At 42.7% G+C, this 25773-nt stretch overlaps 1 protein-coding gene across 8 annotated transcripts in view; it reads right to left on the bottom strand.

Annotated features, from left to right (window-relative positions):
* Window positions 1–25773, bottom strand: part of LINGO2 (leucine rich repeat and Ig domain containing 2) — a 3618115-nt gene that overhangs the window by 469883 nt on the left and 3122459 nt on the right. For 7 of the 8 annotated variants that reach the window (XM_069240594.1, XM_069240603.1, XM_069240567.1 and 4 more), the window contains one exon: window positions 1982–2050. The exons of the other annotated variant lie outside the window; for it this stretch is intronic. The gene's annotated coding sequence lies outside the window, so the exon portion shown is untranslated. The remainder of the gene's footprint in view (window positions 1–1981; window positions 2051–25773) is intronic. 8 annotated transcript variants of the gene reach the window in all.

Genomic DNA, 25773 nt, shown 5'->3' with positions numbered 1-25773 from the left:
CGCCCGTATCGTATTCCAGAAGCTAGAAAACACATAATCGAAGAAGAAATCAAAACAATGTTATCCCTAGGGGTCATCGAACCGTCCACTAGTCCCTGGTGTTCACCGGTTGTCCTAGTACCGAAGCCTGATGGTAGCGTCAGGTTTTGCATAGATTTCCGCAAACTGAACTCAAACTCCCTATTCGACACCTATCCCATCCCTAGGGTGGACGATGTTCTCGAAAAACTAGGGAAAGCAAAATACATGTCTACTATCGACCTAACTAAAGGGTATTGGCAGATTCCCTTAGCTCCTCCAGATAGAGAAAAAACAGCTTTTTCTACCCAGTCCGGGTTATATCAATTTACAGTACTGCCTTTTGGGCTTCATGGAGCCCCTGCAACCTTTCAGAGGTTGATGGATAGGATTCTAAAACCCTATCCTGCATTCTCCGCTGCGTATCTAGATGATGTAGTCGTATTTAGTGAAACATGGGAGGACCACTTAATACACCTACAGAGAATATTCCAAGCCCTTCAAACTGCTGGTTTGACGGCCAATCCCAAGAAATGTGTGATAGGTAAAACCGACATCTCCTATTTGGGATATCGGATTAATCAGGGTACACTACAACCTCAAAATGGGAAGGTGGATGCCATTTTACATGCCCCTCTTCCACACACGAAAAAGGAATTACGCTCCTTTTTAGGATTAGTGGGCTATTATCGGCGCTTCATTCCACATTACTCCACCTTAGCAGCACCTCTTACGGACCTACTCACTAAACGATATCCCAATCGACTTTTGCCTTTTTCGGAGACGCAAAACGCGAGTTTTGAACAGTTGAGAGTTTCCTTAACCTCCGATCCCATCCTGCACTGCCCAGATTTTACGAAGCCGTTTCACCTCTACACTGACGCATCGGATGTTGGGCTTGGAGGGGTTCTGACTCAGCCAGATAGCGAGGGGCTTGACCATCCGGTGGTCTACATCAGTAGAAAACTGGTTTCCCGGGAACGTAACTATCCAATTATAGAGAGAGAGTGCTTGGCTATCAAGTGGGCCATTGACTGTTTGCAGTACTATCTCCTAGGGCGGCCGTTTATACTATTCACGGATCACGCTCCTCTTACATGGCTGGCTGCGCATAAAGATTCTAACTCCAGGATACTGCGATGGTTCCTTGAACTGCAACCATTCTCCTTTCAGGTTCGGCACGTCCCTGGATCTCACCAGGCCCCCGCTGATTATCTGTCCCGATTTCCTCTGTCTTCGCCTGTCCTGGAACAGGACAGTTCTTGGGGAAGGGTGTGTGACCGGGCCGCCCCGGGCAACAGCGGGGAACCGGCAGAAACGGAACCGCTACGGCCGCGTTCCCAGGTTCCCCTGGAAACGCGTCCGCAACGAGGCCAGCGTCCTGACGTTGCCTCGGCAACCTCCGGTGACGAGGAGGCTCCGGATTGGCCACCAGGCGGCCAAAAGACGGAAGCTCCGGTCGAGACGGGGAGAGCCGGGAAGGGAGAGAGGAAGGAGAACGGCGGCGGCGGCGGCGAACCGAAGGAGGAAGAGAGAGACGGCGACAAGGACATCGGAGGAGGACCCCAGTGGCCTGGAAGCGGCGGAACCCGAACCCAGAGGAACAGCGCCCGACCGGAAGCAGGGGAGACCAGCCCAGACCGACGAGAGGACCTCCACAGAGCCAGCCACGACCCTGGAGGGTCGTGGCTCTACAAGGTACGGTCCTTCTGGACAAACCGAGGGGCACAATAAAAGGGGAGAAACGCTGGGGAAGGGAGGAAGGCAGGGTGAGGGGAGGGAGGAGAGAAGGGCACTTTAGAGAGCACCGGGAGAGCACAAAAGGGTAAAGTACGGAATATACACAAGCCCTGAAGTCCTCACTGGCACCTATATCACACATAAAACCCCCCCCCCTCCTTAAACCTTTTCCCAGCAAAACATATAAGTAGAAGACGTGGTATAAGGCGTCCGTTCCACTCACCAGCGGTATGTGTTCCCTTTTTCTTATATGTCACATCCGGGACCTGACGAGGACGATCCGGTACGCCACCTAGAGAAAAGGAAGAAAAGGGACACAGATTAGAAGGAAGATATTCACCACTCCAGAGAAGAAACTGGCGCTAAACGTCGTACTGACTTTTCATCAGTTCTTATTTCAGATTACTAATAAATACTTACCTCAAAAACCCAAATTTACCTCTCCTGAGTGTCTATACTGTGGGGACTGTCTACATATATGTTGGCTAGTTTATCGACTAACAACAACTGGCAGGCAACAGCAGTGCAGTACAACAACAGTTATTGGCTGCACCATCAGACGCTGCCCCAAAAGAAGTTCAGCTGGTACTGCCTGCATGTACACTGCACTAAAAAAGCTCAGAAATAATGTTGCATTCAGATTCTCCTATGCACTTCCCAACATCCAGCCTCATTGCCAACTCCATTTCAATTCTGGTATCACCCACCTACTCCTATCTTGACTCTGTTGACCTGCCCCACTTCATACTCTTACACACTGATATGGCACTCCGCAGAGCTGACTCTGCCTTGGGCCAAAGGCCACAGGACATATATTGTCAGTAGCACTATAGATGTACCACGTCCCACCCTTTAGGAAGGATCTCTCACTTTTGCTTTTAGGGAGAGTGAACCAGCTTCCAGGCTAACACACATGCACAACTGCACCCCCACTCTCCTCCAAATACTCATGATCTCAATCTTATATCATCCTCGAGCAGACAGGCCTCTATGCTAAAATGCTCATGTGTCCCCATCCTTGTCATCTTCATCTCCTCTCATGGAAGGTAGGGCAATGCCCCATTTGCTCACACCTAGCAGGTGCCAATGCATGGGCTCTAACTTGCCTGTTATTCTACTATCACCGCTACTCTCCTTTCCTTAAGAAGTATCATCTTAGGCTTGACTCACACAGATAACCATTACAATTTAGTGTGCAGCTACACCTTGTCTCTGCTTGTGAGCTGCAGTTGCCTGCCATGCAAAACCATATGTAGGAATCTTGCTTCACTCATCTTTTGGATTCAAACGTTAATGCTGAACACTATTTGACAACCGCAGAATTTCTGAGTACTTCACACCGCCAACTTACCATCTTGCCTCCTATTCTCCTTGCTTTGTAATTAGATTGTGTAACATACACTTGTGTGTATCTGTTTTTCCACTCATTTGATAACCACCTTCATTTCTTGCCAATCTTTTCTTTTCCCATTCACACGAATAGCACATTGATAAGATGACTTTACACTTCTTTTAATTGTGGTGGTTTTCTCTAGGTTTGGATGTTGTGCATGCTGCAACTTTCTTCAACTTTTAGGTTTGCTCTCTATACAGTATTTCACCTCTTATACTACTCAATAAAAATTACCATGAACAAATACTATTTCACCCATACCCTTGTAATTATACCCAGTGCTTAATTTGTGCCGGTGGTTTTCAGTGCTTAGCACCGGCAGTTATTTTACAGGGCTGCTACTATAGATTTCTTTTTTATGTGGGCTGCAGAGGTGCCAATATTTTTCCAAAAATAAACACAAGTGCCTGGGCAGCTGTATTTTACCAAAAGTTGTCTTTCGAGCTGCTGTCATTCTCATTCATTTATCACTGGGTCTGCACTGGACTCCCATTGGATAATTACACGCTGGCTCACCAATGAGCTGGAGGGAGGGAGGCTTGATAAGCACAGGCCTAGGGCAAACTTGGAAATGAAGGCACATGAGAAGCAAACAGAAGTGTGTACATAACACTTGCCTATCTGCTTGGCCTCCTGCCCTTAAAACATATATCTTTGTTCACCTACCACCACTTTCATGTTCCTTCGACTGGTAACAGTATACTACTCCGAGGCCTAGAACTGTTTCTCTCCAGCTAGGCCGGCACCAAGGCCCCACAGTACGCCTCTCTCCTCAGAAGCTGGAGGTGGGAGGTAGAGTCATAAACTGGATGCTGGAATCACCACCCACTGCTGAGGGGTATTTAGTCAAGGTAGGGAATGAAGGGGATGAGCGAATGCTCGTGAGTGCCTCTGTTTTTACTTAAGAGACCTGCAGAGCTAACCGTGGTGATAACAGCTATAACCAAAAACATCACCAAGTCATGATCTAAACATCACAGTCTTTCTATAACAAAGTAATACCAGTTTATCTCTGCTAATATTGTGTGCATGTTTTCATTTCATAATTGCTGACTGTAGTTAAAACGAGGGCTGCATACATTTGAAAACAACGTGGAAGTGAAGCAGCGAGAGCCAAAGTCAAGGCCTACACATCATGACTCCCATTTCCAGAGCATAGTTTGGGCTGTTGGTTGCAGGTGGTGGTCCCTACAGCTTATTTTTGGGACTGGGACAGAATGAGAGCAAAAGGCAGAAATTGAGTAAAGAAGAAGGAAGAGAAAGACTAGAAAACAAGGACAAAGGTAGACAGCATGGATGAAAAAGAATCTGCAAAATTAAGATATAGGGGCAGGGAGTGACTTTTGGTAGCTGAATCAAATGCCAACCCTGCATTTGACAGCATGTTGTGGGTTCATTTTAGCACGCTGCTTGGGCACACTTATTTTAGCTTCAGACCTGTGCCCTTTTACCTAGTTCATTTCATTTATTCAATTTTATTATTTTAGCATGGCTTCATTTTTGATGATAATGTTTCATTATGTTTACCAGCTGCCTTTGTCATTGATTCTTTTGCATGACATTTCATGTTGTGCCCCTGCTCAAGGCTATACGTGATTATTTACCAAGTATTGCCTGTCCAAGCGTATGAAGTCAAACTTACACAGAAAGAAGCATTATTACGTCACACCAGTTCTCAAAACACAACACGTTTTGCTATAAAAACACCACACTGGCAAAATAAGGTCAGAGCAGCACACATAGAAGTACCAAAGCGTCATTTTAGAATGATTGTTTATGTGCAGGAAGGGACACCTTCCTGCAGATAAGCAATTATTCATGGTATTTTGCTTCTTCTATTTGTGCTTCAGAGTGCAGCACTCATAGAAAGAGCAAAAAATTAGGAGGAATAAAAGTATTCCTCCTTGTTGTGCCATGCTAAAGCCACCCCTGGGGTGGTGTTGGTTTTTGGCGCTGCCACAGATTTACAATTTCTTGTAAATCTGGGGCAGAGTCAAAAGCAACGTGTGTTGCAGTGGAATTCCCACAGCAGCACCCATTGCCTACACCTCTGCCACAGAAAACTGCGTCAGAGGGGCCCATATTTACAAGAAAGCATTAAGCCACAAAAGTGGATTCATGCCTCCTTGTAAATATGGTGCAGTGCAAAGCACCACTGGAGTGTCACTGAAAATGACGCTCCAGTGGCGCTAGAGCCTTTTAAATCTGGCCCTTAATTATTTTTTTCAAATTAAGCACTGCTTATATGCCTCAAATGACTGTAATATTACAACTTTATTTCTGTTATTTCAAAAAATTTGTTTAAGCAGTAGAGTGTGACCTAGGGCCACATGTAGCAACTTTCAGATTTGCGACCCGCGAATTGCGAGTCAGAGCGAATCGCAATTTGGGAGTCGCAAATCCGAATGGTGGATGGTGTCCCTGACACTATCTGCGATTCGCAAGGGGTGGCAAATGCCCACCTCATAAATAATCATGAGGTGGGTTGCAATTTGCGACCCCCTTGTGAATGGCGGCCCTCACAGGGATGGTGGCCTGCTGCGGACAGCAGACCACCATGTCTCTGACTGCTTTTCAATAAAGCAGTTTTTTTTTTCTTTTGTAATGCAACCCGAGATGCATTACAAAAACAAAAAATGCAACATTTTTGTTTCAATTTTTCAGAGCAGGCAGTGGTCTGTAGGACCACTGCCTGCTCTGCAAAAATGTTTATAGTGACATTCATAACGGGGAAGGGGTCCCCTGGGGACCCCTTCCCTTTTGGGAATGGGTTACCACCCATTTGAAATGGGTGCAAAATGCGATTGGTTTGCGACCACGTTCATGGTCACAAACCAATCCTACATTGCACTGCGACTCCCAATTAGGAAGGGAACACCCCTTCCTAATTGCGAGTCGCAAACCCGTTTTACGATTCGGTAACCGGGTTACCGAATCGCAAAACGGGGTTTGTGCATTGCGATGTGCTTTTTGCACGTCGCAAACAGTTAAATTCGCTGTTTGCGATGTGAAAAAAGCTAGCTACATGTGGCCCCTAGTCCTTTCTTCGTCCTCCAGTCAAGGCAAGTATCTATTCAGACTACCTCTGCGTCAACACGGTTGGGAAGAATTGAATGGAAATATTTCCTACTGTTAAATGGTGATCAAAAAAACGCTTTCAATTGTGTTCCTCTGGTGTGAAGAAGAAACTTGGAGGAAGTACACATCACATTATTGACACCACCAGTTGAAAATGACACAAATGTTCCAAAAGTCACCCTTGTCTCTACAAAAAAAGTCCCTGAAAATGCTCCATCGTATAAGCCAACAACGTAGGTTACTGGGACAATTCATCTGTGCCTGGGCTGGCAGTTAGTGAGGTAGACAGGAGTTGATTCTCTGCAGCCCAGCATGTCTTCCAGCCTTGGACTTCTTGTTATCTTTTTCCTTGCCAGTACTTTGTCCCTATAGAAACTTGGTGTAGCACAAGTGTAGATCCCTGATCCATCAGCACTATTCTTTTTGTGCTGTGCCAGTAGGGAAGTCAAAGTTTATTATTGTCATTGAATGGGCTTCCTTTTAGCTGCTATTTGGTTTAGGGTAGGCATGGTATCTGTTATACCTGTCAGTTTTATGGTGATCATCCCCCCAACTTTTTGCCTTCCTCTTTCATTTTTTCTGATCCCATTTTTGTTGGCATTAGGACTACGCACACTTTACCACTGCTAACTAGTGTTTAAGTGCATCAGCACACTTCACTAAACATGGTAATATTCTCTAACCCCTAACTGGCATATTTCATTTACTTATAAGTCCCTAGTAAAGTAGTGCTGCATGTACCCAGGGCATGTAAATTAAATGCAACTAGTGGGCCTGCAGCTCTGATTGTGCCACCTACTTTAGTAGCACTTTAAACATGCCTCAGCCCTGCCATTGCAGAGCTTTTGTGTTCAGTTTTAAACTGCCATTTTCAACCTGGAAGAATAAACCTTTTGCCAGACTCAAACCTTCTTTTTTTATACTTATAAGTTACAACTAGGGCAGGCCCTTGCCAGCATAGAGGGCAGGGTACAATTTATTTAAAAAATAGGACATGTACTTTCAAGTTTTTCATGTCTTGGAAATGAAAAACTCTTCAATTAATTGTTCACTACTGCAAGGCCTGTCTCTCCCACAGAATAAGGTTGGAGTTGCCTTATTACATTTTATAAGTGTAATTTCCAATTGGGAAGAAATTACCAGTTCATGATTGGCATCTCTGGAATCACAATGTAAAATCCTAACGTATGGTGAAGTCAGATTTTAAATTGCAATTCTGAGAATGGCACTTTTAGAAAGTAGGCATTTTCCTGCCTTAATCATTTAAGCCCCTATTTATACTTTGTTAGCGCCTCATTTGCATTGTTTTTTATGCAAAAGCGGTGCAAACTTACAAAATATAATTGTATTTTGTAAGTTATTGTATTTTGTAAGTTTGTGCCGCTTTTGCGTCAAAAAATGACGCAAGTGCGGCGTTAAAAATGTATATATCAGGCCCTTAGTACCTCTAGCATGTCTGTGGTCATTTGACTGCGTGTAGATGACAGTTGAGATGTGTGTATTCCTCCTAGACAGCCACACACAAGAGGGAGCTTAAGTATGCCTGGATGAAGCATCACTGGCAGGATGGGAGGAAGAAGCTGGGCATAGCCCCACTTACACTTGGGCTGCATACCTGCTGTAATTTGTCTGGATCCAGGACAGGGAATACAGGATGCATGAGTACTTCAAAGGGAAACCTCTAGAAGCTTCTCTCCCACTTCAGAAGTACAACTGGGTATAAATACTGGACCTCAGACACCACCACTTCAGGACCTGTGGATACTCTGCCAGGAAGAAGGACTTCTGTGCTGCTGAAAGACTGCAGCTCTGCTGGACTTCACTCTGCTGGTCCTGCTTTGCTGACTTGCTGCATGTTGCCTTCTTGCCTGGGTGAGAAGGGGTGGACCCTCACTTCTTGAACCCACAACAACTTTGCATGTGTGCCTAGACTCTTGCATCTGTGAGTCCATCTTGCCAGGGGGTGCCACCCCAGTCCTTTACCCTTGGAAGTGGGTCTAAGGAACGTTGTCAGCCTCTGTGGCTCTAGTGGAACTGATGCATCTCCTCTGATGCGTGGTGCAAGTGCAAGCAGAACAGATGCATCTCCACTGCTGTAGGGATTGGACCCATTGAAAAGACCTGCATCACCGCTGCAGCTCGCATCTCCTTCATAACGTCAGTGCATGACGCATCCTGACATAGGCTGTTACCTCGCTTTTTGACGGCAGCCTAAACAACAAAACCAAACTCTGCATCACAGCCTCATAGATCCCTGGAACCAGCACATTGCTCTGACTGTGCAATGCATCCCTGACTTTGCATCACAAGCCCTCGCCGACAGGATCCCCAATGGAACAGGACTTCGCATGGTAGCCTTGCCACATCTTGGAACCAATGCATCGTTTTGACAGCATGTGGCATCTTCAACACGGATCCACGTAACTCTCCACAAACTTGGATTGAAGGTATTCTGTTCTGCAGGCCTAACTGGGCTCCTGTAGCTGGCCCATGCTCCATTGCAGTTGGCCTGAACTCATGACTTTTTCCCAGCCGGAAGCGACCATATATTCACAGCTAGTACTATTTTTCCTAAACGCTTTAAAATTCAATATCTCTGGGTCTGCTAATTGAATGTTTTCATTTTGGTCTTGTTTTATTTACTAAAAATCACTCTTTTTTCTAATACTGTTGTGAGCTCCTTTTGAGGTGTGATTTTACTGTGTTACTGTTTGAAGTGTTCACAAACACTGTACACATTTCTTCTAAGTTAAGCCAGACTGCTCTGTGCAAAGCTACCAGGGGATTCAGCACAGGTTAATTTGGGGTTTGCTTGTGCCTGCTTGCTGCTTGATCAGGGCTTACACCCCAATCAGCCAACAGCCCAATTTCTTACAAAATCTCTCTGCAAAGCATTCAGGTTAGCATCTAATAAAGAATTTTGTCACTCAGCTCACTTAGGCCCACATTTATAGTTTTTGGTACAAAACTGCACTAGCGCAGTTTTCTGTCAAAAACTTTACCGCCGGCTTACGTCATTCGCAGACGAATGCCGGGGGTCGTATTAATTGAAAGGTGCAAGCTGCCGGTGAGGCCCAGGTAGCGTCCTGAAAAACGACGCTTACCAGGTGGGGGTGGAGGTAGGGAAGGAGGAGGTTGTGCCTCAAAAAATGACGCTAGTCTGGTTAGAGGCAAAAGAAATGCCTCTAACCAGACTAGCACCATTTCCTGGCGCACAACCACCAAAAACATGACTCCTTTCTTAGGAAACATAGGAGTCATGCCCACCACCCCAATGGCCAGCTCAGGGGACAAGGGTCCACTGGACGTGGCCATTGCACCCTGTGCCATGCAGGGGACTCCAAGTTAGGGCCTAGATGGCACTTTGAAAAAATGAAAGCATACTCACCTGGGACTCCAGGTTAGTTCCCAGATGGCACTTAAAAAAAAAATGAAAGCATACTTACCCTACTTACCTGGCATGGGGTCTCCCATACTCCGGTGTCCCTCTGGTGGGGGTGGGGGTGTTCCTGGTGCTTTGGGAGGGCACCTTTGGACCCATTTCATGGTGTCTGACCATAGAAATGGTTCCACAGGCCCCTTAACGCCTAACGCCTGGCCTGATAAATAATGGTGCTAGGCAAGCTTTGCACTATTATTTAGCCCCACCTCCCACCCGTGCATCATTCTAGCACGGGGGACAACTATTGAGCTATGGGAATAGCACCATTTTTACGATGGGAACGCCTACCTTGCATCTCGTTGACGCAAGGTAGGTTCACGCATCCAAAAAATTGTGCAATCTCTTATATTTTGACATTAGACGTTTCCAATGTCAAAATATAAATATGGAGTTAAGTCTGCGCCGAATTTGCGTAAAAGAATTATGCAAATTCAGTGCAAACAGAGTATAAATATGCCCCCTAGTGCTTCACAAATGTATCATACTACCTTAAGTTGCAGGAATCTGGCATGGGCAATGAAATAAAGACAGTATTACAGAAACTGAGAGTAGTTTGTTTTGTGAAAAATCCACTAATCTTGCTAATTGTGCTAAATGTAGCAACACATAGGCACTGATGGAATTCCTTTGTTTCCAATGAAGAATGTTTATGTTGCTTTATGGTGTTAAACATACAAATGAGGGAATCCCAGTGGTGGAAAGCCTTCCTTGAAGAGCACAGATTTAGAACATTTTGTGCTCAGAAAATGGGGATTTTGGGAGGGGTGATTATGACAGATGGGTCTTTTCTAGTGGGATAACTCTAGCTCCTTGTCTAATGCAGGCTTGGTGGCACCAGCACAGATTTGGGAAACTCCTAATGGTCACCCTGTCTGACACTGCACTGGCCCCCACAATATGCTTGTCCTCAAAAACTGGACTTTTTTTTTACCAGTAAAGTATCAGAGAACTCACTTGGCAAAACCAAACCAGTATTTAATAGGATAAGATACATTGAGATCTCAAAGCAGCTTCAGGCCCCATCAGGGCAGGTTCAACTGTGATTCCCTTCTCAACATTGTCATATTTATCTGATAATGTTTGACAACGTAAAGGACTTTACCCTTGTCTACAACAGGTAAGAGCAAAATAGTGCACATATTGGCCTAGTTGTCGACAGACCCCCTCCCTTTAAAGCCCTATGAGTTTACCACACCTTCAGAAGGTGCTAGGTGAAACCATGCACAAGGCACGCATATGTACAGGAAAACATTCAAGTCGCATATACCGATTCCACAGACCAAGAATTTTTGTTTGTAATGGAGCATGTCAAGGAGAGAGCAGAAAGGTGTGGAGACACATTTGCTCACTTTTATCTAATGTAGTCACTCCCAAAAAAACTTTGTGGGATGAGAGTTGATCATCTAATGGTTTCCTCCGCTATAAATCCATGATTTCAAAGAGCAAAATAAAAGTAAAATGGATAACGGGATGACCTGTTATCGCCTGCCAACCTGGACTCTTTCCTTGGATCACAAAGTGCACCATTCTGTAACCATACATGCCAACATTTTAAAAGAGAAAAGTGGGAGATTGTTTTCCCCCCATTGACTTCTATTGGGGCCTGAATCGGGTTACTGTTATGTATGGGATTTGCAAGTCTGCTGCTGCAGGATCGGATATTAGATAACCAAATGTACTTTTTTTCCTTAGCTGTCAGGAGCATGGAGAAAGTGCTATGGCAGGTAGAAAGAGCGTAATGCAAGTGCTGGGCACTGGCCTGCAGGAGCAGGTAATTGGCAGTGTATACTCCAAGTTACACAAGACCAGGCCCTGTCAGCTGAAGCCCACAGAGGAATCGGGTTTTTACATAAAGGAATCAGGAGGTGGGAGACTAGCTTTGAAATCAGTAGTCTCCACCTGAATCGGGTAAGCATGTATGCATAACATTTATTCTAACGGATGTGGTAAATTGTGACAATACATTGCATCACCTCTTGCAATGTTGAAAGAACAGTTCAAACATCATGTTACAAAATGTCTGCCTTGTTATATTTTTTTTAGTTTCTGTTCAGGACATACAAAAATTCTGCATGACAACCGGCCTGCTTTACAGTTCAACGGATGTGTTACTCCATCACAAACGTGACGTATATCCCGTCCGCTGTATTATAAGTGCCATTGGATATTATAATGCTCTTGTAATACAGCGGATGGGATACCCGTCACCCTTATGAAAGAGTAACCCGACCGCTAAACTCTGAATCAGTCCCTATGTTTTTAAGGTTCACCTGCACGCATGCTTGCGCGCATGCTTGCAAAATATTTTGTTAGAAAAAAAACTTAAATGGGGCTTACAACCAGCCCTTACTTACCTGAACTTACAACTGTCTTACTCCAACGATGCTTTAATTTACCTGCTTCGGATTGGCCAGTATGTCATCATCACGTCATTTCCTGTCGTTGTCTTTGTCTTCTTCATCAATCTTGCCGTCAACTTGCTTGTGGACCAAGTACTACTTCCAGTCACTTCCCATTGGACACTGGCCAGTGTCCTTCCTCTGGCTGCAACGCTGAAGGTACTTCTTTTTTCTTCTTGCATGCCGTCTTCTCTGACTTCTTTCTTCATTGCTGTCTTCTTTTTTCTTCGAGCATGCTGTCTTTTTACTTCACTGGTGTCTTCTTTCTTCAATGCTTTCTTCTCTGTCTTCTTTCTTCATTGCCGTCCATCTTCTTTTTTCTTTCTGCATACTATCTTCTTTCTTCTGTCTTCGCTATCTTCTTTACCACATAACATCGTCTTCTCACGTCTGCGCTCTTCTCACGTCTTCTGTCTTCTGACACCTTCTGTCTTCTCCTGTCTTATCTCTTTTCCCATATTCTCTTTTCTCCCGTCTTCTCTCTTCTCATGTATTCTGTCTTCTCCTGTCTTTTGTCTTCTTCTGTCTTCTTCCACCTTCTGTTTTCTCATGCATTCTGTCTTCTTTCATCTTCTGTCTTCTTCCGCTTTCTGTCTTCTGCCGTCTTCTAGCTTCTAACATGCATGCCAATATGTTTTGCCTTTGTCGTTTTTCCTATGTAACTGGCTTACGAAAATTAGAAAAATGTTATAATAATGTTTGTTTTTAATTTAATAAAACAAACATTATTTTAACATTTCTCTAATATTTGTAAGCCAGTTATATTTACTTCCTGTGAATTACTTCCATTCTGAATAAACACACAAGGCTCGAAGTTCATCACTTGTTTTGGATGCAGCTTTGCTGCATGCTCTCAGCAGGAATTAAACAGACATGAAAGATTGTGTTTGTTTTGTATTTAATTCAATTGGAACTGTTAAGGTTGTAAAGCAACTGCCTAGAAAAAGACACATCACATGTGCAGGCTAATGACGACTCTACATCATTAAGACATTGGTTCTATATAACGGTGACTTTTTTGCATATTTAGAGGGAGTGTTATTGTACAGATAATTGATGCTTTGGATAGTATGAACATCGGAATTAGTCACAGACAAACATTTAGAAGACTACAGTAACACAAATACGTGTGCTTAATAAGACTACAGGTTTTCATGACCAAAACGGCCCTGAAACTCCTACCCTTGATCTCAGTGGATGATAGGATTAAATTCAGTTCACTCTGCAACATCGACAAGGCCTACTTGAATAAAAGTCCATCATATTTCCCAAAATTGGCACCACAGTGCATCCCTTCAGGTGTTCCTTCCTAATAGCGAATAGCACTGGTATGTATGAATGTTTTCTGACTGGAATGCGCAGAGGAGGAGATAACCCATTCACAAACCCCAGAGACCCCTTCCCCTTGTGACTGTGGGTAAGAATATGTTAGCAATTACAAACATGGTGATCTGCTGTCCCCAGCATGCCACCACCCCTGTGATTGTGGCCATACCCAATGGGTTGCCAATTGTGACCCGCATCATGAATATTATTGAGGCAGGTCCCTTGCCACTCATTTGGGAATTGCAAATAGTGTCTCAGACACTGTAGTACATTGCAGCTTGCGGCTTCTTAATGGCGAATCACAAAAATTTTCTATTAGGAAATCACAAACCACTTTTTTCGAACATGTGCCCCTAAATCCTTGGGGGCATATTTATGAGTTACTTGCGCTGCTGGAGCGTCACTTTTTGTGATGCTCCAGCAGCGCAGCCTACAAAATCACATCAAAGAGGTCACGCAAAGCCACTTTGCATGGCTTCGAATGGCCTCATAGATTTGGAGTAAGGCAAGGCAGCGTAAATCGCAGCTTTGCCTTACTCCACGCTTGGGAAGCATTCAATGGGTGTTATTGGGGGGTCCCCCCACAACATTCATGGTTTTTGACACTTCCCCAGATTTACAAAACCATGTAAACCAGGGGATTCGGTAAAACCTCGTTTTTCCTCTTTCTGCAGCACACATAGAAAGAGGGAAAAGGCTCCCCGGATTGTTTTTGTGCAGGCCTTAGACTCTTGCTCTTTCAAGGTAATTAGTATATGTACAAATATGTAGAATACATATAATTAGAAATTAAAACACTAACCTTCAACTAGTAATTTGTTGCAAAAAGATATCAAGTAGAACTTACAGTACAGTTTAGGTCACTTTCAAAAAACAGGTATAGTCCCTAATGTTTAGTAGCTGTCCAAGAGATTCCTGCATTCTGTTCATAAATTAGGCATGTGAAAAAAATTAACATGCTGCCATACATGGCCTCTTTCTGCTGCTTAGTGTTATTTCAGGAAAGCGTTTCAGCAAAAGAGCAAAAAAGTTAGTTCTTTACTGTTAACAGCAGTTTTAATTCTTCTCCTTGTCACCCTTTCACCCTGTCTATTGGATCTGGTAGTAAGGATACTAAAATAACAATACAACTGTAATAACTTATCACATTTGAACATCACCGTATTTGCTTATTACACAGGTCTAATTATATCACAACAATACAATAATACTGTAATAAGTAAATCAGAGCCAGGTTTTTACACATAGACTGCAGGCTCATAAGTAGTATATCATTATAACACATGGGAGTCTGCAAGCCTTGTATACATTCTTGCCTCTAATTTCCTTATTACAGGTGCCTACTGATGTCTCTAATCACCTAAAAAAAGATGTGATGTAGGTGCTCAACTGTAATACCTTATTACCATTTAGTTCTGACATCTCAATGCCTCCTGCTAGAGCTAGGAGCCAAGATAAAATACAAGAAATGAAGTACAAGTAATTGCAGATGCAGCTTAAACCCACACAACGAAAACTAGCTTTCCATTCTTGTGGTCTATTTTACGAAAACAAATGGTCATGAGTAGAAAGGAGACTTTTATGGTAACTTGTTTTGTTTTTTTGCACACTAAAGGTCACTGCAGGAAAAATAGAAGTGCCTGCCTTTTCCTGCAAATTCTGAACCTCAGGGCTTTTCAAATCTGACATACATTATACTGATTCTAATATCTATCAGTTTCAAGTCACTAACTACCTTTTGATGTGTTTCATTTCCCATTAGAGTCCATTTTTATTCTTCATGTCTGCAGCCAAACTACTTCCTTCATGCGAAAGAGAAAGACATCAAAGATGTAGGAGGTAGGCTGTAAGGGAAATGATATGACCATGTATTATAAGGAATAAAATGCCCACTCCTGTATATTTTACAGATTTTGCAAGCCACCTCAGAGTTTCATGAGCTTATAAAATAATTTAGCCTTCGGCCTCATTCCTATGTATGGTCACAGAACACCTGGTTGGCTTGCAATATCCTTATTCTGTATCGCGGGAGGTAATTTATCCTATATAAAATGTCAGTTGATGTTACTTTATCCAATTTATTATAGGGAGCTGTTAGACTTGGCATACTTGGTGTGGTGTTCCCCCTAATGTTTTGCCTTCTGCTTTGCTGACTTCGTTTTTGATGGCCTTAGGATTCTGCACACTTTCCCGTTGCTAACAAATGCTAAGGTGCTTGTGCTCTCTCTATAAAACATGGTCGCATTGGCTTATACCCAATTTTTAGTTTACTTCTAAGTCCCCAGTAAAGTGGCACTATCTGTTTGAAGTGTTGCACACATTCTTTCCACATTGCCTCTAAGAGCTAAGTTAACACTCACTACTCTGTGCCAAGATACCAGAGGGTTGAGCACATGTTAATTTGCGGTTTGCTTGTGCCTTACCCTTACAAGGATTGTGGATGCTGCTTGAGTAGGGTTTCACCCCCTTGCAACTAACAATCCAATTTCTCACAGCAGACAGCAAAGCATTCCACTGATAATGGAATGGCACATTCACTGATGGAAATAGTGAAAAGATCGCTAAATCAGGGTGTCCGAGAAACCTACAAGCAAAACCGTGTGCCTAATTGCTAAGATTAGAAGAGCACAACAAATGTCATGCTTTAGTGAAAAGAGTTGCATTTAAGTGTACAAATATGAGAAGTCAGAGCTTCAGACAAAGCTTCAGTGATAGACTGTGACATTTCCAATGTCTGGGTCGTTTCCAATGACAGCCAACAGTTATTAAAGTAAATCTGATTCTCGAAAGTGCCATTTACAGTTCGGGAGAGCCAGAAAAGCTTTCCTGGAAATTTCTAACACCTGGAATGCCGCATAGTAGGCTGTTCCTGGTGAAAGTTCACTTGTAACAAATGACAAGTGACACGATCCTACCGCAAATTGTAAAGATGGGTGACATAAAATGAGCTTTAGTGGCCTCAGGGTCCAAATGTGGGAAAATGGATGAACTAATTCTGCAATGCGGAATTGACATAAATTATTTCTGAATATTGGAAAGAAATTCATTGATAGCTCAGAAAAGTCCATTCTGTATCAGCCAGGTTAGTTTGCAGTTTCAGCGATGGCTTTTCACTGAATATTATTCTCTCAGTCTATCTTTACTTCAAATGCAGTGTGTTTTCAATTTTAAATATTGATAGTTGATACACCTGTGCTTTTTGGCTGAAAAAATCTCCAAGAAAGATTCATTTTGCACAATGTTTTGTATCAAGACAGTATGCAAACTAGATCCTAAGGGTGATACGTATTACATTTTAATTGGAGAAAAGTGCTTGTAGGTCTGTGTTTTGACCTTTTAGGGTCGAGCGTCAAGGGCTCTAGCCTACTGTAATCTCGCTGTGGGCTTTTAAGCATGCCCACCACACACCCATCAGTTTAGTTAGTTTGTGGGCTTGCTTTTTAAAAATCGGTTGATTTTAGTTGTGAAAGGTATCCATACATCATGCCTTTACTGGTGTTTAGCCCTCCTCGAGCACACCAGCCAACTACTGAAAACATGTGAGGCTCCATGTTTTCAGCATGGTTTCCGGACTACTTTTTCTTTTTATTTCCTACCCAGCGCGATCTCACTGCACATTTGCCGATACGTTTGACTGCGAGCAAACTTCTGTTTCATTTTGTGTGCTCCTTCATACTCAATGTGTGGCGCTTTAATTCGTCTCACTTATGTAAAACTATTACTTTTCAATTTAATTTTATGTTGCAATAAAAGTCCGGTTAGGACTTTACAACGCTAATAGCTCGAAGTCGAGCAAATGCGAGACCTATTGCATTGCAAATGCTTGTTTACATGTGCTGCTGCAAAATGATTGCTGAAACACAGTGAGCCTAATTGTTTAAAAGATCATAAAACTGCATTCACAGGTTTACTACCTTGCCTGTGTGTAGATTTATGACTTTAAGGCATTCGCACAGCTCCCCAAATGTACTCTTGGAAAGCTGTGATAGTCTCAGACATCTTTAAACAAGCATTTGCAATGCAATGGGTCTCGCATTTGCTCGAGTTAGAGCTATTAGCGCTTTCACCTTTCTCAATTTAATGTTACCATTTTACAATGACGTGGTCAGGAAGCCTGTACAGTAGGTTACATATAATTATTGTTGTGCTAAGCTGTCTAGTTTGTAGGTCTGGTTTTAGAGCCGTTATTGGTCAGTAATTAATTTTATTGCTTGTTCCCATAAATTGTTTGGAATATCTTACATTTTTGGCACTAATTTGTATTTGTATTGCTATTTTGTCCATTGTTCTTTTAAATAGAATAGTAAACAAATATCAACCAACTTTGCTGTTATTTCTTCCTTGAGTTGTCAGTACCCCTTAGGTCATCAGATTCATTCAACTCCACACAGATGCCCAGCTCAGACTAACCAGCCACTATCCAATATATTTATTGACTAACCACAACACTTGTGTACTCTAACAAGCCATTGCCCAGTATGACACCACTGAGAAATACATAACAGAACTAGACAGCCTTGACTCCTGGCAATAAGAAAATCCAGAACCATGATGTATGTCCACATTGTGAAAGCACTACATGGCCATACAAATGTTAGCAAGTGACATACAAACGAACATGGGAACTGCGCCCACTGAGGGCGAGAAATTTAAACGAGGGTGTAGCATTGCGCGTTACCCGTTAGTCCTCGCTCTGGCAAGGACTTTGAAAGGAAGTTTGCACCACCCTGACAAGGAAGGTGGCAGCAACTGCACTGTATCCGCCCTGCGAGGGTGCACAGGATTCTGACAGGACTGGTATTACTTTTACATGCCAGAGTCTCAAGGCTTTTCGCTGTCCTTGAACTGCTGTTCTCATTCCGGATTTTTTTCTTATTAATGTGCCCCTTGACGAATCAGAAAGGAGCATGGGGATAAAAATCTTTTTTCCTGAAGATGATCTGCAACTTTGATGGATTGACCGCTGTAGCTCAAGCTGTCTGAAAAGTCAGAAAATAGCGTTCATAGAATGAATGTAAAATCCAGTCAGCTTTGCTATTAAATATTATGTGCCTATTCCTAATTCTGTTATGGAATAATTGTTGGCTGCCTCGTTTCCCTATATCTATGTACTTCATGTTAATTATTGATGTATTCAGAGAAGATACACTGTAGTAGATTGTGTATTTTTGAGTTACATTTCGAGTTTTCCTTTTTTGTTAATGAATCGCCTGCATGCATTGTAGCAAGGACGTGTCTACCACATATCTTTCCATGCAGCATAGCACAATGCTTGTGGAGTAAGGGGGAGATGGTGCCACTGGTTGTTCTCTTCCAGTTCAGTTCTAAGAGGCATATTTATGAAAAGTGGCGCTGCACTTGGTGCACTTTTCTTGCGCCCCTTAGTGCCCACCTAACGCCACCACGGTAGCGCTGCATTTCTGATACGTCGCACCATGGTGGTAGTTAGGGTGACTAGCGTCATAATTTTTGACTCTAGACCGGTGCTTTGCAGGACTAGCATCAAAGATTATGACGCTAATCCTGCAAAGCACCCAAAGGCCCATTGTTTTCAATGGGAGCGCCTTTTTAACACCTGCACTTTGCAGGCGTTAAACAATGCTGATAAAAATGGCGCAAAGGAAGAGATTCCTTTGCATCATTATTTCTGGACCCCTAGTGCGGAACACCCACCCCTTGCATACATTATGCCTGGCTCAGGCATAATGTGGCACAAGGGGTTACAAAGTGGCACAATGCATGCATTACGCCACTTTGTAAATATGGCGCAACTTTTTTCCCGTTCAATACCACATAAGAGTAAAACAATTATGCTAATGTGATGCGGGAACGGCGCACGGGCTCCATAATTCTGGCCCTAAGGGCCATATTTATACTCCGTTTGCGCCGAAATTGCGTCGTTTTTTTTGACGCAATTTCGACGCAAAACTAACGCCAACTAACGCCATATTTATACTATGGCGTTAGAGGCGAATAGCGCCAAAGTTCCCGGAATGTGCGTCATTTTTTAGCGTGAACCCCTTCCTTGCGTTAATGATATGCAAGGGAGGCGTTCCCGTCTAAAAAATGACTCCCAGGCCTTTACGTGGTATTTATACTCCCGGGCAAAAGAGACGCCCGGGAGTGGGCGTGGCTAAAAACGGCGCATTTGCGCCGCTTTTTAACGCCTGGGTCAGGCATGGCGTTAAGGGACAAGTGGGCTCAAAATGAGCCCAGAGTGCCCTCCCCTGCCCCCAGGGACCCCCCCTGCCACCCTTGCCCACCCCAGGAGGACACCCAAGGCTGGAGGGACCCACCCCAGGGACATTCAGGTAAGTTCAGGTAAGTATATATTTTTTTTTTTTAATAATATTTTGTGGCATAGGGGGGCCTGATTTGTGCCCCCCTACATGCCACTATGCCCAATGACCATGCCCAGGGGACAGAAGTCCCCTGGGCATGGCCATTGGGCAAGGGGGCATGACTCCTATCTTTACAATGATAGGAGTCATGTTGATGGGGGATGGGCGTCGTTAAAAAATGGCGCAAGTCGGGTTAAGACGATTTTTTCGACGTAACCTGACTTGCCCCATTTTAAGACGCCCATGCGCCATTTTCCCCCTACGCCGGCGCTGTCTGGTCTACGTGGTTTTTTCCCACGCAAACCAGGCAGCGCCGGTCTGATTGCGCCGTCTAACGCCATTCCATAAATACGGCGCCCGCATGGCGCTTCAGAATGGCGTTAGACGGCGCAAAACTTTTTGACGCTAAACTGCGTTAGCGCAGTTTAGCGTCAAAAAGTATAAATATGGGCCTAAATGCCTTAAAACTGCCTTTCAGTATTTATGGTTATAAGGGCAGTAGTCATCTGCACAATTCCACACATTTAGTGTATATCACTGCCCAACTGTAAATACATGGTTAAAAAGAACTGTAAGGCACATTGAAGTGGATAAACCCCCTGCTCTCTAGGTTAAGTAAGTCCCTCTTAATTTTGCACCTGTTTTGCTCTTTTTTTGGTTTGCAGTTCGACATCAACTTATCAACGAGGTGTTATTTTTGCACATCAGCAAAGTACCTTCCTGTTGCAACCTATGCCAGTCCCCAGTAACCAAGGAAAATAAACCCTAAGGGCCCTATGCACAAAGATGTTGCTGGTACTTACTCTTGAAGCAGTATTGGCTTACTCCTGAATTTTAGGAGTAAACTAGGAAAAAGCCAGAAGTTCTGCAAGAGTAAGTGACGTCTGATCTGCTATTTGTGAAAGAGGCGTCACAGTGAAAATTGTACAGCAAGATTTGTAATATATTTTTCAAAGTTTTGTGAAATTGTGCTGCTGTGAGCTAGCGCAGCAGACTTTGGAGCTGCACTATAGTAACAATAAAAAAAAAACATTAAAAATTGCACCTCTGATGGACTGTCTGGTTCAGTGTCCAAACATACCAAGCAAATATCTATAAACAGGAGCAATACACTTCCAAATATTTCCTAAAAAAATGAAAAAGGTTAACAAAAATTGAATAAAAACTTACATGTCCTCAGCAGTGGCAAGGGCCGTTTAAATGCTATTGCAATACAATACAATATGTGCACAAAATGAGTCAAAGACCTACCTTAGAACAAACGAAATTAAATGATAAAAAACAACACACGTTTTGTCTTTTCTCATCACCTTATTATGGAAGTTACATTTTTATCTGGCAAATGCGAAACGATTTAAAATATATATATATATATAAGTTCAATTTCGAAACGACATGTTATCTTTCGCTGAACTTCATGGTCCCAGCTATTTAATAGGATCAATAGGTTTGAATCCTGATCGGCAAACTGCTAAGTGACACGCGGTGATCTTTTCCAGATCCGCTGCTCATTACATTTCGTGACAAAGTCACTTCAGCGCACAACACTTTATAAATCCATTATTTTCATGAAAAGAAAAGTGCCAATCATCACTTGTACTATATTAGCCTCGCTGGTAGCAACATGGAGTTGCGTTTTCTTCAAGTAGATTGTTTCCATATTCGAAAATCTGCTTGTAAATTACCCATTTCCTAAGCAGCCACCACCCTACCAGGCCCCTCACTCGGTGGCATAGCAAGAATGCCACGGGCCCTGGTGTAGGAAAGCAAAATGGCCCCTTTGACCTCTATGGGGTAGTAAAATATATCAATTTACAGGGTTAGATGGTCCCCGGTGCCACTGCACTTATTGCACCATTTGTGACCTTGTCATAGCCCTCACTCCTTAGTTGGTGCTGCTATAAAAGAGCTGAGTGTGAAGGCAGACAAGAGTGGCCAACATACCACCAGAAAAGGAGAGTAGGTTGTAGGAGCAGAGAACTGCTACTTTTTACCAAGGTAAGAGGCACAGGCAGGCAGAGATGGGAGATGCAGCCTGAGTCCAGTGTGGGGTCACAGGTCAAAACTTACTGCCTGAGGATGTTTAAAAAGTTCCATGATTTGTCTTTGCATCCTGGTACTTGCAGTTTTGTGTCCCTTCATTATAAATGCTGGACAACAAGTGCCAGAATACAAATTAAGCCAGGTATTTACTGAACTGGTGGATATCTGTTTGTAATTCCCGTTAGGGGCAGGAATAGTTACAGGTCATATAAGGTACAGCAGCAGCAGGCACTTCCCTCAGGCAGGCACAATGGCTACAGCACACGCAGGCAGCAGCCCAATCTTTCCTGTTAGACAAAGGAAAACACAGCATCTTGACCACTTAGTGAGTTCAATGCTCATTGCTGCCATGTGAGTTCATGCAGAGCCTGCGGCAGTGCAAGCATTCTCCCCTGTGAACCACCAGCAACATCAGGAGTAGTAGCACTTCTCTTACATGCAGGCAAGCACAAAGCAGCAATACAGCTGTCACAGACACACGCGACACAGCACAGGTAGCACCTGCGTAGGGTTCCCTCACAGTCAGGCCAGGTACAATAATGGCAGCAGAAGTACAAGTTTCTCTCATGCGCAGAACACACACTAAGCACAGGCTGCAACAGTGCAAGAGACCTGTGTGCAACCTAAGACCAAGTGTTTGCATTTCAATCCAACTTAGACAGCTTAGTGATTTAATGACCACTTGCAGAGGACGACCTATGCATAACCCTATATGTCACAGGTCCGAATCTCCTAGGGTCGAAGCAGTTTCTCATCAGTTCAAGGTTTATACTTATAAGCATCAATAATTCTGTTTGTGAAATAGCTACAGTGTGTCACTCATCTCCAAGAGACAACTAGGTACACAATATATCACTAGGTACATAATACATTACCAGTGTCTGTCTAGGCCCACCTAGCCAGCCTGTTTTCTGCCAGCTATTCATCTGTAGACTAAGCATGGTTTCCAACTTTTCCCCATAAAACGCAGTGCTTTTGTTCAGCTTATCTTACTAACAATACAAGGTTCTGCTCGAACACCAGTCACAGTAGTGCAATCCTCTAGTCATACCTCGCTCCGACAGCTGCCCACCCACTTTATATTAAAAGGGCAATAGCCACGCAACGCAGCATGATGTCTGACAACACCATAAATAATGGACTGCATCACTACAGCTGACACAGGCTTGGCGGAGGGTCATAAGACCCGCATACCCACTGGGATGCACACTGTAATGATAACTTACATAAACAACACAGGTTTGGCCGGGAAGTCGCAATACTCCCTTCCCACTATGAAACACAATCAAAGGGAAAATTCAGCATTTCAAACCACCAGTACTCACTGAACTGGGTCAGAGCTGATCTCTAGACATCCCCATTGTAATAGCTTCTTGTGGTACCTGCATCTAAACGTTCTCCTTTGGAAACTCCATTAGCTCCTTTTAATGTGTTGGTGTATAACATGCAAAATAGAAAGGAGCAGCCACACATCTCTGGATTTTTCATGTCACTATAGAGTGTTGTATTGACCTGTTTGCAGGTGAGTGGAGTATTGTACCTCAAAGTGTTGGCGGAACCAAACGTGGGTTTGTTTGGGGTGCTAAATGAGCAAATGCCAACCCCCTGCTCAAGGTTGATATTGTCTCATTTTAGACTGCAGTTTTGTTTTCATCAGTGCAATTTCGTTAAATGACCATTCATCTATTGTCCTTGTGATTGGCAGAATAAGAAAACCAGCCATTCTAGAGGAGGATGGTGTACAGAAACGGAAATTTGAGACATGGCCACGTGTTTATGTGTGTGATGGGAAATGTTTGAAGAGATGTGTATGATGCTGTGTGTGTGTGTTTGTTTATAGTATTAGAGAGCAAACATTATTAATAAAAATGTGTCCCTAAAACATAATGTGAAATAACGTATATTAGAACGCCTAACTGAAAGATGTGTTAGAAAAATAAATATGTAGCTGATATGGTGGACACCATAAACAATGAGTATTATATGAAATTATAATTGTCTAATGAAAATGTATTTTGTTTAATCATAATTAAATGTACTGAAAGAGATGATTATGAATATGTACAAAAAGGATTAATACTTTAAATTTAAATGAAACATTTATTCTTCTTGTTTTAGCATTAGTTAAAAAGGCTTCACGTTTTAGTAATTTTCCATAAACATGATGCTTTAATGTGTGCTAACTTTGCAAAATAATGTTTCTTCAAACACCCTGTGTGACTTGTACAGTGAGAATTTCTGTTCTGCTTTGACTGCTAGTGTTGTACATTTCCTTTAGATAAAAGTTGTTAGTTTAAACAATGATCCGCAGTGCTTATTGTCGTATTTTCATGTTGCATATTTTGTTCTTGCCTAAGTTTTAGTTTTCGGCAGGAAGCACATGTTATGTTTACACACTTTTTAAATGTAATTTTTATATGGAAGCTGACGACTGGAGATGAGAGATGAGTGACAGCATAAACCAATCCTGGCTGCAGAAAACAAGAAGAGATACATCTGAAGCGCAGATGAGGTTTTATTGGTTGCAAATTAAACCACCTCATAGTCTTGTCCAACAGAAGCTTAGCTAGTAACTTTTGGGACTTTAATATAGCAAAGCTTTAGGTGATGTAAGTCAGATTTCATTTAGCTACAGTTCTGTTCAGATGCTACTTAGCTCTTGCCCCTGGTTCTAACAGTTCAGATATATTAGGCCCAACTTTACTGGACTGTTTCCCTTTCATGTCCTGATGCTGATGAAGATTCTACTGATTGCTGATCCATTTAGGAGAGGAATAACCAATGTGCATTTGTTTTTCTTGCAGGTTTTTCTTCCTTAGAAAATCCAACCGCTATTTTGGTTAGCACCATAGTTAGATGTCCTCCAAAATAATTGTTGTCTTATTTTTATTTTTGCATGAAGCCCACACATGCTTTCCACTTAGAGAAATAGTTAAGGATGCCTGACCTAATATCTAAATTTGACCATTTGTTGATTACAATTAATTCAACTGCACAAACTAAATGTATACTGCTTCTATGTTTCACTTGATTCTGTTGTTATTCTGCATTGTTATTTTAGAGTGTCTGATGATAAATCCTTTAGTTGGATTGAGAGTTTTCAGGCATTTTGGACAGCCTGGGATGTTTCTGTATTTCTATCACTTGGTCTTGCATAAGATTTATGTGATCTTAGTATTGTTAATTTAAAGGGCAATAAATGTTTAAACTTTACTAAACTGGTGTCGTGATTATTGACTCCAATTGATTATGTTGATTATTTGATGATATATTTGATAATTATTGGTTCATGTTCTTTGGTTCGATGATTTCACTCTCCTGTCTGAGTCAAAAGGTTTGATTCAACCTCTGAGGGAAATAGATGACTTACACTATACGTGTCACCTCATCATAATAACATATAAACTAATAAGGTCTGACACGCCCACAATAGTGAAGGGAGCCTTGTATTGGGACTGCATTCTGTGAGATGGGGAAGATTGACTCACTGCTATCATGCTTTACCTATTCTGTGAGAAAGAGAAAGTAGTATTGCTATATTGTGGCTGTTTTGTGAGGAAACAAGCTTACCCTGCTGTGACTGAGCTATATAGGTTCTGTAAGGAGAGACATTGTGGTGTGCCTGTATGTGCCTGTTCTATGAGGGAGGGAATTTTGAAATTTGACAAATCTATGGAGAATGTAAGCTTGCCCTGCTACTGCTTAATGCATCCCTGTTTTGTGAGAGAGAGAAGCTTATGCCAATGATATCTGATATGTACGCGTTCTTTAAGGGATATAAATGTGCATTATGGTAAACTGTTTTTCGTGCTGTGTGTGTTTTTGATTGATGTACTGTTCCTCTTGCTGCAGATTCCTTTTGGCACTGGGAATGCTTATTTTAATACTTGCTGAGAAAAGTGATCTCTTTTCTCACGTGCAGTAACAAAGTTTGATTTTGCACATGAAACAAGCAGTGATTTTTTTTTAATGGACTACAAGCAGTGCTTAATT

Source organism: Pleurodeles waltl, chromosome 1_2 (assembly GCF_031143425.1).
Source record: "Pleurodeles waltl isolate 20211129_DDA chromosome 1_2, aPleWal1.hap1.20221129, whole genome shotgun sequence".
Taxonomy (NCBI): domain Eukaryota; kingdom Metazoa; phylum Chordata; class Amphibia; order Caudata; family Salamandridae; genus Pleurodeles; species Pleurodeles waltl.
Note: the sequence above shows the minus strand (reverse complement) of the source record. Positions and strands in the feature narration are given on the sequence as shown.